General features: G+C 45.0%; 1 protein-coding gene across 1 annotated transcript in view; it reads left to right on the forward strand.

Moving 5' to 3' along the window:
• Positions 1-6,538: 6,538 nt before the first annotated feature.
• Positions 6,539-17,078, forward strand: part of tead1a (TEA domain family member 1a) — a 28,501-nt gene continuing 17,961 nt past the window's right edge. The window contains exon 1 of the mRNA XM_069528440.1: positions 6,539-6,774. The gene's annotated coding sequence lies outside the window, so the exon portion shown is untranslated. The remainder of the gene's footprint in view (positions 6,775-17,078) is intronic.

Consider the following 17,078-nt stretch of genomic DNA (forward strand, 5'->3'; position numbering starts at 1 on the left):
TGATTTAATCAACCTGTTCAGTTTTTATCCTTTAGGAGACGACGAATCATCCTGGAGAGGAAAAAAACCTGAAGCCCTTTCCCAGTCGACACGTCCCTGACGACGAGCCGAACGCTGTCACGTGACACGTCCCTCCATCTTCAACGACCTCTTGAAGACTCCTCTCTTCTGCTCACACCTCGAACGCACCAACAGGTCTAACCAGCACTTTACCCAGCTCTCCCTCTCCACCTGATCTCCTCCTCACCCTAATCTCTCTCTCTCTCTCTCTCTCTCTCTCTCTCTCTTTCTCATTGAACATCTTCTGCACTTTATTTTAACTTCAAGGTCTCCGGCGTCGTCCACCGGCTGTTTGGATAAAAGCTTCTGCCAAATGAGAAAATATAAATGTGCAAGTAAAAGAGCGTTTTTCTTGCAAGGATCAATAAAGTATCACTTTATTATATTATGTGGCATCGGAGAGAAGGCCTGGTCGTTAGGTAATGTTGCAAAGTAGTGGAGGATTGCTTCATCAGTCAGAAGTGTAATCGATGTCGTGTGTTTGTGCGCTGACATGTCGCCTTTTCCTGTTTTTCCCGTGAAGCTCCAGTGGTCAGGATGGATTTCACAGCAGAAACCAAATATCGCTCAGAGCGAAAACGCAGATGAGACTCTACATCCCATTATGTGTTCACGTGAGTACGGGTTCTCCGTCACACTGTAGTTTGAAGTGCTCTCGCTGTCTGCACATGTGGACATCCTGATAACAGCTGGAACAAAAGCCTCCTACTTTAAATGATGAATTCATATTTGTAGTGTGAACTAGGTCACATGTTGTGAAGAGGACCGTGACACGTGGAGGTCACATCGCATCTTTAAAAGCACGGTCACTGAAACCATGATCTGTGTAAACAAACCGTGTGAGCAGGATACACAACAGCTGATAATAGTATATAATAATACATGTACTGTAAAGTATTTATACACACCGAATGGTGAATCACAGTGAATCATCCATTATCTGTACTACTTATCCTGTGAGGGTCATGGGGGGAGCGAGAGCAAGTCCCAGCTGACATTGAGAGGAGGGGGACATCGTGGACAGGTCGCCTGCATGTGGCAGCGAATCACAAACAGACAAACAACCATTCACGCTCGTATTCAAAACGTTCTCACCTGATTTAAAGTCAATTCTACGAAAAATGATGTGTTTTTGTTTACAGCACGTCGACACCAGCATCGGCCCGCTTCACCGAAAGCTCTCGAATCTCTTGTCTACGTGTGTAACTCCTTTATTTTTTTAATTTTAAGATATTTGTATTCACGACCTCCACATGTTGGAAGCATCATGGACGTCTGTGTTCTCACATGCAGCCCCAGCCTCAGGAATAGTTCAGGGAGATGAGTTCACTGCCGCTCTGAAAGCAGCTTTGCAGTTGTCGTGTGTTTGCACAGCTCAGTGTCTCCTGGTCAGCGTGGACCACAGTCGCCATTCATACATCTCAGGAGAGCGAAACTCTAAAAGCAGCAGAGGAGTAAAGATGCTCGTGACATCTGAGTCCTTCATTCTCTCTCCGAGCAGCCGCATCAATGCTGCTCACGGACGCCGGGCCCCCGAACCTCGGCCCTGTGAGCGCTGTCTTTCATGTCTGCGTGGCTCTCTTCATCCACGTGTCAAATAAATGTCAACAAATTCAAAGGGAGGCCGAGCCGCTCTCCTCTCTCCACAAAAGGGAACATTTAAAAAACACAAAAGGAGAGGAGGCTACCTGAAGCTCTGCGTTCCACCGGCTGCTGCTTTTTATTGCAGGAAACATAATGGAGGTTTCAATGTGAACTTATTGTGGAGCCTCGTTTCCACAAGGTTAAGTCGGAGGAAACACAACAAATGGATGTTTATACGATGTCTTCAGAACAGTGCGCAACGTAACCTTGTTCACCGCCGGAACTGAAAATACTCTTATTATATATATTATTATTATTATATAAATCATAATTTGCTTATAGAAAATTCTCTACTTCCTCCCTCTATCTAGAAGTTAAATCAAAATATCCCGGAGCGAATGCTGCCATCTTTGACATCGGGGGATGGAGCCGCAGGGACTCAACCAATCGTGAGTCAGACTCAGCTGTCAATCACGACATTTCACACCCTTTCACAACATCAGATTGTTTATCGCAGTTTCAGCTTTTTTTCGTGTCTCGATCATTATTTTTTGCGTCTCCACTTTCCCACCGTCCAGAAATGAAGCCAAAATATTTCAGATCCGGGTGCCGCCATCTTTTCCTTTCAACATTTTCTCTGCAGTGGTGATCATGATATGAAGCCGCGGCATCGAGGTCCCGCCGATAAACACGCCAATAAAAATAAGCTCGGCCGTTTTAACAAACAAATTAAAACCAAAGTCATAAGAGACGCACACATCATCACAACACAACATACAGTACATCAGTGTGTTAGAACTGACAGGACACATCTTTGAGGAACATGTATTTGAACTTTGGCTTTTTAGTTTAGACCATGTCCCATCTGCTAACATGGAGGAGGCAGGGTTCATGACCTATACTGCACCAGCCACCAGGGGGCGGCCGAAACACTTTGGCTTGTGTGCGTGTGAGTGAATGTGGCTTGTGCAATAAAAGCACAGAGGGGGTGATAAGAGTAGAATTGTATTTAAATACATTTTCCAAATACTTACCACTAATTGCTAAAAATATATAAATGAAAATATAAATACATGACACACATATATATAGAAAGCTATGTGGTTTTTGTACAAATTACAAATAGTTATTAGAAAGTAAAAACAAATACAGGGAACTAGTTTGTTTGATAAATCCCATTGTTGCTCCGATGTTTACATGTATCCCACGTTTAGAACCCATAATAAGCCATTAACCAGATTTTCACAGTTTCCTGTTGAGTATAACTCGCAGGATTGCAGTATCTTGTGTATGCGGTGTGTACTCGGTACGCAAACTGAAGGAGGCTGGAGGAGGCAATCAGCAGGACCAGCTCATCAATTCAAAGGTCTTCATTATATCACTTTACCACTGGTGTGATTAGACTGATTCTTCCTTGTTGTTTGCATCTCAACACATCAACTCGAGTCCGAACCTTCCCCAGGATAAAACATGAATAAAGACAAGTAATGTGATTAGGGAGTCAAGATGGTAAAATACATTTAAATCCATATTCTGAGGAAACAGGATCCGGTCAGAACTGCAACTGATGAAATAATCACATAAAAGAATCTGTAAATAAACAAAATCTAATTAATTAATTAATGCTTTTTAGACATTCACGTGCTGCAGATACACTGAAAATCAAAAGCATTTTCTTTCTCTTGAAAAGCCTCAGGAGTCTCACCCTGGACTCTGCATGAGGAGGTTCACACAAAACATATTCACACACGTGCACACACACTTTACCGAAGGTCACATCGAAATCTACACAAACTGAACGTGGTTATTAATTTGCGGAGGTGAGCAACAATCATCGAGCTCAAGGTTTTCGGTAAAGTGCCAGAATAAAATGCAACAGAACCACTGAAAGCTGATGTGCCGGGGTTTTTTTTTTTTTTTTTTTTTTTTTCCTTCTTCATGTTCCCGGCTCAGCGAGAAGAATAAATTCCATCAGCTGGAAGTTTGATTAATTTATCTGCTCAAGTATAACTCGCTCTCTGTTTCACATCCACTCACTTTGGGTTTGTTGCAGAAGCGTCAAGGCCAAAGTTTAGTTCATTTAAAATGTGTCTGTTTTTGTTTGTGACACTTCGACCGTCTTCTCCTTCCTCTTGTGATTGTGATCATTCAAACTTAAAGTCAAATAAATCAAACCAAACGAGGAAGCGCCTGAAACTGATATTCTCTCCAATGACCAGTGGAGGTTGAGTCCCCTCGTGGCTTCTATAGTTTCTAAATGTGAATCTATCTCCGCCTCCTCCTGTTGTACAAACATGAATCTCAAATATCTCAGATAATTTACTGCATCTTGTGATTTTGACCTCATTCGGAGGCGGAGTCTGTTCGGTGGTGATCGTGGTGCTGAGTCAATTAACTAATTAAAAACCAAACGTATCAGAAAAATGAACACGTGAACAAAACTATCGTTATATAAAACCTGTACTTTGACTTTTTAGTTTGGTCAATGTCCCGTCCACTTACATGGAGTAGGCAGGGTTTATGACCTATTCTGCAGCCAGCCACCAGGGGGCAATCCAGATGATTTGATGATCTATCCATCTCTCTCTCTCTCTCTCTCTCTCTCAAGATTGAAAAACTGACTTTGACTTTTTCAAACATGTTCGTCTGTAACATTTGAAAAATATTCCACGAGCACGTGTGAGAGGATTTTGAATCTCTCTGATTTGCTCGGTGACGTCACCTTCAGCTTTTCTGAATCAAGTGAAACCCCATGCCGTCGTCCACGCCCTGATTGTTTAGATTTCTCCTCGACCACACGACGGCTCTCGCTGACATCTTGCACCTGTGAACGCTGACGAACTCCGTCTTTATTTTCCCCACCTCGCTCCTCTCTCTCATTTCAGGCACAGCGGAGACCAAACATGTTCAATTATACACAGATAGCTGCACAGATTACAGGGTTCACGTCGACGCAGTGTTGCCCAAAGTGGAGCTCGTTGGACAAATGAGCTTCTCTGGAAAATTATTTTTAACACATGAAAGCGTTTGTCGGGGAGTGACAGTGGAGAAAACATCCGAACAGTGATTTGATCTATTTATGTCTAACAAGCCACCATTAAACAAACATAAATCTTTGACCCGGTTCTAAATTTAAAAAAACGTCCAACTGCATTTTCCAGATCCGAGCGTTGGGCTCCGGGCTCCCAGGCACAGACAGCGTTAACCGAGCAGAAGAAACCAGGTGAGGTCAGATTTCAGGTCAGACTCTTGACCTGAAGGTCAGCTGGATGTTTTACTGCCGGCTCTGTGTTTGCACGACTCTGCGTCTGAGACCGAGACACACATGCCCTCGTGAAAGACGCGTGAGGAACGTCATCCGCGCAGCGATCACGCGTGACTCAGCTGTGATTGTGTGCATCACGAAGAATTTTACAAACATACAAAACACAGACACGCTGCCGTGTGGAATGCCGGCCTGCTGGCTGGGCCGGCCGCGGTGTCGGGTTGCAGGAGGTGTTCCCGGCTGTGACCTGAGCATATCTGTGTTTGTTTTGTGTCACAGCCCCTCCCTCTAGAGAGATGTCAGTCCAGCAGCGCCTGAGGGGATGAAACCTGAGATGGGAGAGAGGTTAGCAGTAAACAACAACTCCTTTATGAGGAGGCGCAGGCTGCGGGAGATCTGAGGGAGGGAGACACAAAGATTTTTTTTTTGGGTTAGGGCAGTGGCTGCTCCAAAATGGGGTCCCCCAACTACCCTGGGGGGCCTTCGGGGGCCCTCCAGGTGGGGGGGCCGGAGCAAAATGAGTTTAATCTCACAGCTCGTTCATTGAAAGTCACGACAGGTTGAATCTCAGATAAGATTTAAGATGCGATAGTTCTCCGACAAACATTTAGAAGAAGTTTTAGTATTAACATTTAATTTTATTTAAATACTGTAAATGAGCCAGAGGTAAATTTAAAAGCTAATTTTCATCTCTCTTAGCCAGAAGTTGAAATGAATCATAAATAAATATATAATCAGCTGTTAAATATCGTGATAGCTACATGATTATATCATTAATTAGATCAGATAATATACTTTGAGACATCATTAATACTGCTCATACTTTTAGTGATATACTGTTTATAGGCCGAACTAAAGTCAATGCTGGAAAACATTCTGCTGCTGTACGTTAGCATTAACACGTTAGCCTTGATCTTAATCTTTACCTTCGGACTGAGACACAACCAAATAGCCCACAAATGCAGCCTCCTCCATGTTTTTTGACAGGACATGGACCGAACAAAAAAAACAAACATCACATCTCGGCGAGACGTTGTGATTGACAGCTGAAACTGACTCACGATTGGCCCAGCCTGTTAATCAGCGGGTCCAGGAGGCCGTCGATGGCAGCGTTCAAATCGAGGATATCTTGGCTTCAGTTTTTTGGAGCGGAAGTGGAGAAGGTGTCGTCCATCTTTATTTACCGGTGTCTGCCTTTAGCAGAGCGCTACATAAATGAGCATAAATAAATTCAAAACATTTTTTTCTTTCCTGAAATTTGCTCAAATGTTTTTAAAATAACTTTATTAAATAAACAACTTTGGCTGTGATCTTTTACATGTTCTTAATATCTCGTGTTTGATCTGACGCAGCGTCTTTAAAACTTGAGATCTGGGTGAGGGTGAAGTTTATTTGATGTGGAGCCAGCTGCTCCTCCACACAGCAGACTGGTTTATCTCCAGCCTTTCTCTCCCCCTGTGAATAGAGTCCACTCTTTTCTTTTGTTGTTAAACGCAGCCCCTACAGTCCAGCCCCTCCCCCCCCCCCCCCCTCCCCGCTCTCTTTCTCTTTCTTTTTTCCTCCCTCTCTCTCTCTCCACCCATCCTCCCATCCCTCACTCATCCATCCAGGGTGACGCCAGCGCCTCTCACCCCGCCCCGTTCAACTCAGTCCACCGCGTTCATTTCATTCCTGCTCCCATTCCGCGCATATTTCGCATCCTTGGAGAGACGCTGCGCATTTTACGCACTCAGCGCGCCCGAGCCTTCAGCGGAACCGACGCCGAGCGGAAAGCGGAGTTGGCGGCGGGCTTCCCTCTGCGGTGAGCGGCTTCGATCCGTGGGAAAGTGTGGGAATTAATCCAGAAAAGAGGCGCACGAATCGAGGTAAGTTCCCAAGGAGGAGTCCCCCCCCCCCCCTTCCTCCTCCTGCGTACGGAGCTGGAAGCCCCCGGACGCTTCGCTTGTTCTTTAAACCGTGAAGTGGTCAAATCGAAACAAATATCGGCGACATGGCGTCACTCGGTTTCCTCCTGTTGACGTGAAACAAGTCGAACACGCTGATGAATGTTGGCAGCTCAGGATCCAGGCTCCACAGTTTCCCCCTGTTTCTCCTCCCGACACCAAAAAACACACAAAGCTCGTGTTCTGTCACTTCTTCCTCTCGTTATTACGCACAGACACACGCGCGAATTCACCCAGAGTTTCCTGCGTAATGTAAAGCGAAGAGGGGGGAAAAAGAGGTGGATGAAAACAAGTGGGCTGCAGAGAACGAGAGAGGGAGAGAGAGAGAGAGAGAGAGGGAGGTTAACAAAGCTGGGAGTGAATGGGGGACTTGTTGCATCGGCGGGGTTTTTTCCTCTCTTCCTGCACAGGCCCCAGTCACAGGAGCAGGCCAGAGGCTGATAACATGCACACAGCAAGTGTTTACCCAGCGGACACTGCACATTCTCTGCCATCACACAGGCAGCTGCTGCATCCACTGCTCCACCTTCATCCAGGCCAGAATATCACGAGAGTTTTTACTGTGATTCCAAACAAAACGATCGTTTCAATCTTCTTCTGGAGACTCAGTTCATCACTCTCACGTCGCGACTGAGTCGTGAAAATGACAGATCGCTCCTCAGAAATGGAGACATTTCTATAATTGAATTAATGCTTTGATTCTAATTATCTCTTTATCTCCTTTCCTCATCACATGTCCATACGTTTCTGTTCCTACAGGAAAAAAAAAGAAAAGAAAAATGATTGAGTTTTCTGTAATTAACTTATCGCGTCGGTTCAAATTACTAATAATAATTGTATCTCCTTTTAAAGACTCATCGCACATATACATGAATATGTATGTAGGTTTCCGGTGATTGATAATATTAATTAAGAGATTACAGCTCATCATTTTTTCTGTGATTAATTTACTGAGTCGTTTTTTATCTTCTTAAGGCGTGACCTTTTATTTTACATCACAATTTAAGTTTCTGTGTTTCCTGAGAACTTCCCCTTCACCGTCCCATAATATCCCAAATATGGGGCTTATAGTTGTGGTGTGTCTTATTTCCCTTTGAGAGGCGATTAAAGGGGCAGCGGCTGTCGTCCCTTTAAAACAAGAGATGCATCGTAATGCAGGCCAAACCACAATGTAATAATTGGGAGAGAAAATTACAGCCTTAGAAATAAAAATAGTAGATGACAGAAGCGGGGAGGGGTACGTTAGAGATGAGAGGGTTTTAAATTCAAAGACTTTTGATGGAGTTGATGTGGTTTGATTCAACTGTTAAATAGAGATGAATGATCCCAGTTAAATAATTATAATCACGAGGAGTTAATGATCATTTGAACGCGTTAAAACTGCTGCTCACAGATGTTTTTATGACTCGATTTTAATTATCTTCTCGATTTAATCAATGATTTTTCAGTTTTTATTGATAAGATGTTATAAAACAGTGAAATATTCTCATTAAAGTCCCTCAGGTATCTTTGATTGACTGCAGCATTTTAAAGTTTTTTGTTGATGGATCAATAACCAGTTTCTATACAACATGTAAAAAGTATGCGAGGAAACGCAGAATACAGCAGAGTTGCATCACATTTCGGACTCTATCAAGGTGCCTGTGTGTTTTGTAGAAGAAGTTGTGGTTCAGCTACGGCAACAACTCCACATCCACGGAGAAAATATATAGATTCAAAGACGCGATGCTAACGAGTTGTTAAAGTTAAAACCTACTGAGAACGTGTCGACTGTGATTTTGGAGCGAATTAAGCCAAGTGTGTGATAGTGTAACAGAGGTGTGTGTGTGTGTGTGTGTCATTGTCTTTTGCTGTGTCTAGGCTGGTGAGTGTACAAAGCTTTGTCAGTCACCCTCGGCAAACAGGCCCCCCCCCCACCACCACCACCACACACCCCCTCCCATCGCTCCTCCACTTTCCTCCTCTCTTCCACCCCCCCCCCCCCCCCCCCCATGTCTCTCCCTCTCCAGTCCGTTGACATCTGTTTTGAGTGTTTTGTGCACCTGTAGAGACCGAGGAAGTGTGTGTGTGTGTGTGTGTGTGAGAGAGGGAGAAAGAGGAGGAGGAGACGAAAGGAGGTGCAGAATGCAAATCCAGGCGTTTGTTCTGGCCTAAGCAACGCAGACTGGCTGACTAACGACCATTTGGTGTGTGTGTGCGTGTGTGTGTGTGTGTGTGTGTGTGTGTCTTTGCCTCTTGCTGTCCAGGCCAGGCAGGCCCATTGTTGCGGCAGCAACAGGCGTCGGTGGATGAGGACGCACCATATGGCCTCTGTGTGCTTTAGTCACAACCGCTGTGTACGTGCGCGTGTTTGTTCATGTACTCCACCAATGCTGTCACAATATGGTGCAGTTTGGAGGCGGCCGGCTGCTCGCTGCCCTTCCTCCCTTTTTTTTTTTTTCTCTCCCTCTTTTCATCTGTCGTCTCATTTCGAGACAGGAGGCCAGAATCCGGCACACAGATTTTTACTGACGTGGGATTAGGTGGAGTAATCTTCCCCCGGCGTGAAGTGATGTCTTGTGGCGTCCAGATGTCGACACACTTTGCTAATTGTTATAATTCAAAACAAAGAGTTTGGTGGATGAATTGTCAGTTGAGAGTTTGGTTGAATCAACAGGTGATCTCGCTCAGACGGGAGGTTTTGTTGTTCACATTATTAAGAATATTTTCTTTTTTTTTTTTTCCCTTTTTAATTTTCATTTTGAAACCAGTGTCCCGGCCAGTTTGAAATCCTGTTTTTGGATATTTCTCGGACTCTTCCAGCTCTATTCCTTGAAACTGTTCCGGGTGATTTGCCACGTGTGTCAGGAGTTTAACATACAAAGTGTAAACGAGCGAGAGCTGCATGTAATGAAATTTAGGAGCTGGTTTGTTAGAGCGACAGAGTGTGTGTGTGTGTGGGGGGGGTGAGCGGGTGTGTTCGGGAGGGCAGGGGGCAGTCAGGGTGTAGGTGGGGGAGAAGGAGGGTGGGGTTTTGGGGGTGAAGTGGTGGTGCGGGTGGGGTCGGCTTTGTTTAGGTGCTGGGGGAACAATAGGCCTCCTCTTGGGTGGGGTGGAGTAGAGCCGGTGTTGTGTGTGTGTGTGTGTGTGTGTGGGGGGGGTGATGCTGCAGGAGGCCGGCGGAGCCTGTACCGGCTCGTCTGACGGCCTGGGCTCCTCGTCTGTCCGCCCATATCTCGCTCTGACGTCCACACAGACGCAAATAACATCACAAAACACATCATTAAAAACGTATTTATATCTGACTGAGGACGCAAACGTCCGAGTCGCCCTCCGACGTCCTCCGGAGGTTTTGGTGGAGGTTATTTCTGTCACACGTGAAGAACGCAGCAGGAGATTCTCCGCTAGGACACATTCACAACAAGACAGAAAGGTGAGGACACAACGTGTAAACTCATCATCATCATCATCATCATCACCAGAAATTCTCATACGTCGTCTCGTTAAGTTCATTTTCAGTCTTGCGTCCGTCTCATCAACATGCTAACTCGCATTGAATCATCCGGATAATCTCCGGCAGTGTTCAAACTCGGACATGATCCAGAGTTTTGTAAAAAATAAAAGAATGTCATGCTCAGTATTGGTATCAGTCTCAAAACGCTAGTGTGCGTGTTTGGATGGGAGAAGAACTTCTAAAATCTCAGATGTGTTTTTTATATCTTCTCAAACTGAGATTACGCTATTTTGCTGTAGAAGAACCACCACTGTCCCGGCTTTGCTTGTTACTCCCTCCACCGTCGACTCGAAGGTGGAACAACAATGTTCCTGATCGCAGCAGGAAGTGAGCGGGAAGTGTGGATATCTACTACTTCCTGCTTATTATCCTGGTTTTCCTCGGAACAGTGAGAGCAGGACATCAGCTGACTCTGATCCTCTCAGTGTGGGAAGATGTTTTTGTCCTCAGCTGCTCGGACACTGATTCCTCACTGTTGTTTGTTCTCTAAAAACATTTCTCGACTCGGTGTGGAGCGTGATGCGTTCTTCAGAAATAGCCTCAATGACGGCTCAGAAGAAACCAAAGAATTGTCGACTGGATGAAACATTTAACAGCTTTAACTTTGCCTGTTTGGTTGAGATGATATTTGTTACTGAGATGAAATAATAACGTCTCTTCCCTCAGTCAAAGTATTTTTATTAGCAGTGAGAAAACTCCTCAACATTTTCCTCAGGTTTACTATAAATTTAAAAACTGAAAGAAGAAATAATGAACATAATAAACTGTGTGGTTGAAGCTCCTGATCTGATGTCCAGACTCTTTGATGAACAACGCAGCAGGAGATTCTCCGATCACATGTTCACAACAACACCGAAGTCTCTGGAGCGTTCAGGTGATTGTGCAGCCTGCGTTAATTCCATTAGTTATCACGGTGACGGCAGCAGCCGGTCCTGAGCACCAAAGGCTCTCTTGACATCTTTGTCCGTCTCTTCCAGATATTCTAGATATTTGTATTCTTTTGTTTTGCATCTGTCGCGCGTTAGAAACCCAAGCGGTGAATCCTCTGTAGGATCTCCTGCTGTGTGTCCTCGCATCGGCTTGAATCCACGTCCCTATTGGACATATCTCTGGAGTTCTTACTCGGACATTGGCGTTCTTGCGTACCGTCCTTCTGGAGAATGTCAGGAGATTATCCGGAGTTCAGTGCTGAAATGTCTCACAGCAGCTTTACGGATTCATTTTTGGAGGAAGGTGAACAGGAAGTGCTCAGACGTCGAGGATTAAAACCAGGTATATACTCAGATAACCTGTCACACACGGGCGTGTTCTGACGGGATGCACGTCCACCACGTTCCCTGTCTCCTGACATACATCCGTCTTAATGAAGCAGTGTCCGAGTCTTAATGGACCACAGCTGGAAAACACAGTTCAGAGGCTAATTCATTTTTTGTGTGTGTGTGTGTGTGTTGTCAGCGGTGGAGAGCAGCAGAGTCTGTGTTAGATGGACTGGATGTAATTGTAGTGGTGAGTGGATTGATGGAGTTCAGTGTGCAGCCATAGATGCTCCTTTACTAGGTGTGGAAAAGGACACACACACACACACACACACACAGAGACACACACTCTGCACATGTGGTTCTTGTCTCCGCACAATGCTCCTGAGTTCACACTTATTAAATGGTGTTGGTATTGCTGTAACCTCGCCAGGCCTGTCTTTCTTCTCTTCTGTGTGTGTGCGTGTGAGACAATGTACGTGTGACACCAAACCCACCCACCCCACAGGGAACGGCCGGATAATGGCTCGTTCTGACTCAGCAGAAACTTGTGGAAGAAGAAGAAGAAGAAGAAGAAGAACGGAGAGAGGGGATATAGGAAAAACGGGGATGAGAGCTGCTGGCTAAACCTTTTACCGTCATATTTCCAGAAGGAAATAAGCACTTCACTGTATCAGTGAGCAATCTGTGGCAAATTACTGTGTGTGTGCATAAATGGTAATGCTCCTGTGAGAGGAGATGGTGAAATAATGAGGCGTACGCGGTGAAACACGGCCTCCTCTCCACTCATAAAGCCAGTCCCTCGTTCTTTCTCTGTCCTCCTCAAGTGTGTGTGAGCACAGAGGGAGGGAAAAATAAAAGAAGCTTTGCTGGTTGGTGTCTTTTCACCGATGCAGCTTTTTCATGCGGCCCGGTGAATATCCGCCTTTGTTTTAAACATGAAATCGGGTCAGAAAGAATCAGACCAACTCGGGGACTCTCATAAAGGTGGTTGATTTTTTTTTTCTTCCCCTGGCTTTGTGCGAGATGAACTAATCAGTAATGGATTAATTGAAATCGTGATCATCTGAACCGAGAGTGAGCTCGGAGTCGTGCGTCAGCGTCCAGACAGAAATCACGAGTAATGGCACAGAACAAAGTCCGCATCAGAAATGGAGGCGCAGGAGATCGGTTGGGTCTCAACAGTGTTTCTTGCAATTTTGGTGGTGAGACCGATAATCCACGCTGGGCTGCGGAGACTAATCACAACAACTAGAAGCCAAGTATGGACACATGTTTGAGTCCTGACATGATTTGAATGTTTGTGCCATGAAATGATAAAGTGGTGAGAGGCTGGTGCAGATAATATTCACCACCCAACACTCCGCTTCACGGTGGATTGAGGCGGGAGGTTAGTGCAGTTCAGTCACGATTCACTAGAAGAAAACCTCTGTTTAAGAGTCCAACGTCTGCAAACTGTCACATGCTCGTGAGAGAACAGCCTTTTTTCTGCTTGTTGTTCTGTTTATACTTGACCCTGCACACATTTCTTTATCGAACACTGTGCGTGTGTGTGTTTGTGAGTGTGTGTGTCAGAAGTGCAAACCCCTTGCAGAGAGGCGTGAATGCACACAGAATGCACTGAGGACGGTTTGATCAAGTTATTTCAAAGAGGTCGCCGGGGACACAAATCCTCATATGACCACCGCCATATGAGGCCCCCGTGTGGTTCACCCGTCCCGACCCCACAGTAGGACGACCTCGATGACTCCAGTGTGTGTGAAGCACAGCTGACAGTTGCGTCCAGATGATTTTGCTGGTGCCAATTTGATTGATGATTTTGAAGCTTGTACACGTGGAGACACATCGAATAATCTTCAGTCGATTAGTTGGTGGGAAAGTTTTGCTTTTTGAAAATGTTTAGGTTAGTGTTTGCCACAGACACGGAAATCTAGACAGAGACGAGAGAGAGAGGATCTGGAACATTTATTTCTGTGCTTTTCTTGGTGTCTGAAGGTACCGGCTTGTTGTTTGACTCCTTTTATACTGACATTAGCAGGTTTTTAAACACGGGTAATTATGGTAAAAATTCCCATTGCATGTGGAGAAGAGGGTTTCCTGGAGTTGGAGCTGATAAAATCCTGTGTCTGCTGCAGAACCAGGAGTGAAAGTCAATTGTGTCCATTCCCATCGCAGATAAAAACCAGATGTTAGTTGGTTTGTTGACGAGTAGAAAAGGGATTTTAGTTTTTCTCTGGTGCTCGTTGGTCCAAGTTGGTCCCCCCCATAAACAGTGCTTTTCAAAAAAGATTTAGTTTTTTACTGGGTCCGCACCAAAACTGAATTAGTTTTCTCTTGGTTCGTTTCCCATCCTCCCACCAAGTTTTCATGGAAATCTGCTCAGTAGTTTTTGTGTCATTCTGCTGACAAACAAACAAATGGACCAGTGTTGTCGGGTTAGAACTAGAAATTGTTCAGCTGCTGTTCAGGACTACACATCTCCTACTGTGTTGTTACTGCCAGTGATCACAACACTGTGATACACGTTTATTAATCTTAACCGAAGAAAAAGTTTGAAATAATCGTGATATGGATTCGAAGTCATCTTGTCCAGCCCCATTCTGACGGTTTGAATAACGAAAGCGTGCTTGAATGATGTTACTTTGGTAAATGAAGCTCCCCTGAATCTGAAAACACTTTGTACGTGTGTTCATTCATGTTGGAAACAGTTAAAACAGATGCCGTCGAATGATCCAATAGAAGAACGAGTGAGAGGCACCGACGAGCGTGTGATAACAGTCGACATGTAAACCGACTGGACCCCCTGCTGACGTAAACATACAAACCCATGTCCCTCTGGTACGGAGGCGCTCACACATCGGTACATTTCACAACAACCTCATTGGCGTGTGTGTGTGTGTGTGAGAATACAGAGGCTTAGTGCCATGCACATTGAATGCACTCGAGCACATACATGTATTTGGCATGTGGTGGCAGCCAGTAAGTGCTGTAGGACAAGATGCGACAGAGGGAGAGCATGAGAGTCCAAGGCAGCTGCAGGACTGTGGCTGTATGCCCTGTGTGTATCCTCCCGAGGGCTGGCACTGACACCATGACGCCTGCTGTCCTGGCTGGAGTGGCCCAGGCCTGCCTGGTGACAGAAAGAGGAGGAGGGGCGTTCACGGTGCAGTCGAGTCGCCCAGTCGTCGGTTGATTGTTGTATCTCTCCAGTGTCCATCTGCTCCCGGGCCCCTCCTGCTCACATCTCTGAGGCCTCACTGTACAGCAGCTTCAGCAATTATTCAAACCCAGAAACTATTTTTCATCTCTGGCGAGGAGGTTATGTTTTCGCTCCAGGGCGAATCTTGTGTTTGTGATAAACCTCATTTGCTTTTACTTTTCAACAGGATGTGATAAATGGATCAGACACATTCAGGGGACTGATGTCTGTGAACGTGCAATTTGGTGCAGATCCAAACAAAATCTGGATCGAGCGGATTTGAATTTTGTTCCATGAGCGTGGAACTCGGCTGTATGGTAACAAATATGTCTAGAAACCTGTAACTAACTACCATCAATGTGTAGCTGAGATGATGTTGATTCATTAAGGAATCAACAGTTTACATTTATCCTTAAGTTTTAGAACTATGTCCAAATGATCATGATGGATTTGGTGTGGAGTTGAGATGTGCGCTCTACGTGCTGTAGATTTTATTTTAAATGGATAAAACTGTATTTTTGCCCATTGAACTGCTGAAATCCTCCATTTCCACAGGTATTCTGAGCCTTTTTACTGTGGCTCCACAAATTGTGATCAGGTGCATCCTGTTTGCTTTAATTATCCCTGAGATGTGGCGGGACCCTGGAATCCACCTGTGGCAAATTAAATCGATTGGTCATAGTTTAGAGAGGCACGCGCTCCCGTCTACATCTGAGGTCCCACAATTCACACTGCACGTCAGGACAAAGAGCCAGTCATGAAATCCAAGGAACTCTCTGAAGACCTCAGCCAAATACAGAGGGGTCCTTGAAGAAAATCAGAGAGCGTGCAACCTGAGACTAGAGCGGCGGTTCTCCTTTCACCGCAACAATGTACTGAAGCACGCCGCTGAGCTTTGGGACAAATCTCTGACTGTCTCTGAGTGGCCCAGCCAGAGCTTTGACATGAACCCTGCAGGACATCTGCAGAGAGACCTGAAGATGGCACAGATACCACCCATGCAGTCTGATGGAGAGGATCTGCCAGGAGAATCCAGATGTGCAAAGCTTGTGGAGACTCACTCCAGAAGGCTCACAGCTGTAATTGCTGCCAGAGCTGCTTCTACGAAGAACTTGAATTATGAGTCTGAATACATTTGTAAACTGGAATGGCAGCAGACTGCATTCCTCTGCCAAGCCTGAGAGTTCCCTGAGATTCACATGAATTATTTCCTTGGAAATTGGTGGAAATATCTCACAATGTTATAGAAGGAAAAGAAAATCGTGTGTCCTCCCCCTTTTTCCAGATCCATACCAGAATTGAATGGGTTCTTTCTTGGCCCGTGTCCCATCCTTCATCGATTGTTCAGTATTATTTGTGGAATTCTGCCGATGAAAGTCCGACCAACCAATAAAAAACAGACCGGAGCAAACAAGTCCTTGGCGAAGGAAAAAAAGAAGGAGCCTTCCTGAATAACTCCACCGTGGGCAGAAGCTGTGAGGATCAAGGTGAATTGAAAAGTGAATGGACTGAGGCCACTGCAGTTGTTCTGTAACCCTGAAACTTCTTCTCCTCACTTCTGCATTTAACCAGTTCCGTGTTGCACCAGCTCTTCATGAATCCATCCTGTGTGTGTGTGTGTGTGTGAGGAGCTTCCAGAGTTTGTAAGAACTAGTAGCTGGTTTCTAACAAATGATTGAGACACAAGAAGAGCGTGTAGTCAACTAAAATCGGTCTCAATTCAGGGGCGACACGGTTTATTTATACTCTGATACAATGATTGGTGTTATTAGATCATGTGCTTGTTTTGTGTTTGAAGAAAGAGCTGCGTATATCTAACCCCGCAACTTTATTTTATTGTAGTAGCTCATGTGAACTCTTATCGGCACTCAGGGCCAGAGAGAATTGAACACTGCATTGATATTCAAGGTTTTCAAATTTTACTTTATTTGTAAATGACATATAAATAAATATGGCCTTCTGTGCTGTGTTGGAATTTTCGAAGCACCCACATGTAGAGCAGTGAAGAATAATAATAGCAGCAGCAGCAGCGGCAGCAGCAATTCATGTAGATACAAAAGAGACAAAGTGCAGCTGTGGGAATTTAAAGTTTAGTAGCTGTCGTATTCTTGCAGCTTCAGCGTTGACCTTCAGAAAGGTCAAAACTGTTCTGCGGTAAAATGCAGAACAGTTTAGATCATGTGAAGAAGAAATGGTCTATATTTCATTTGTTGTTTTTATTCATTTATATTTGAGGGAATCTTTAAAGGGTTAAATGAATGAACGAGGACCATAACTA

This window comes from Paralichthys olivaceus, chromosome 7 (assembly GCF_024713975.1).
Source record: "Paralichthys olivaceus isolate ysfri-2021 chromosome 7, ASM2471397v2, whole genome shotgun sequence".
NCBI lineage: Eukaryota > Metazoa > Chordata > Actinopteri > Pleuronectiformes > Paralichthyidae > Paralichthys > Paralichthys olivaceus.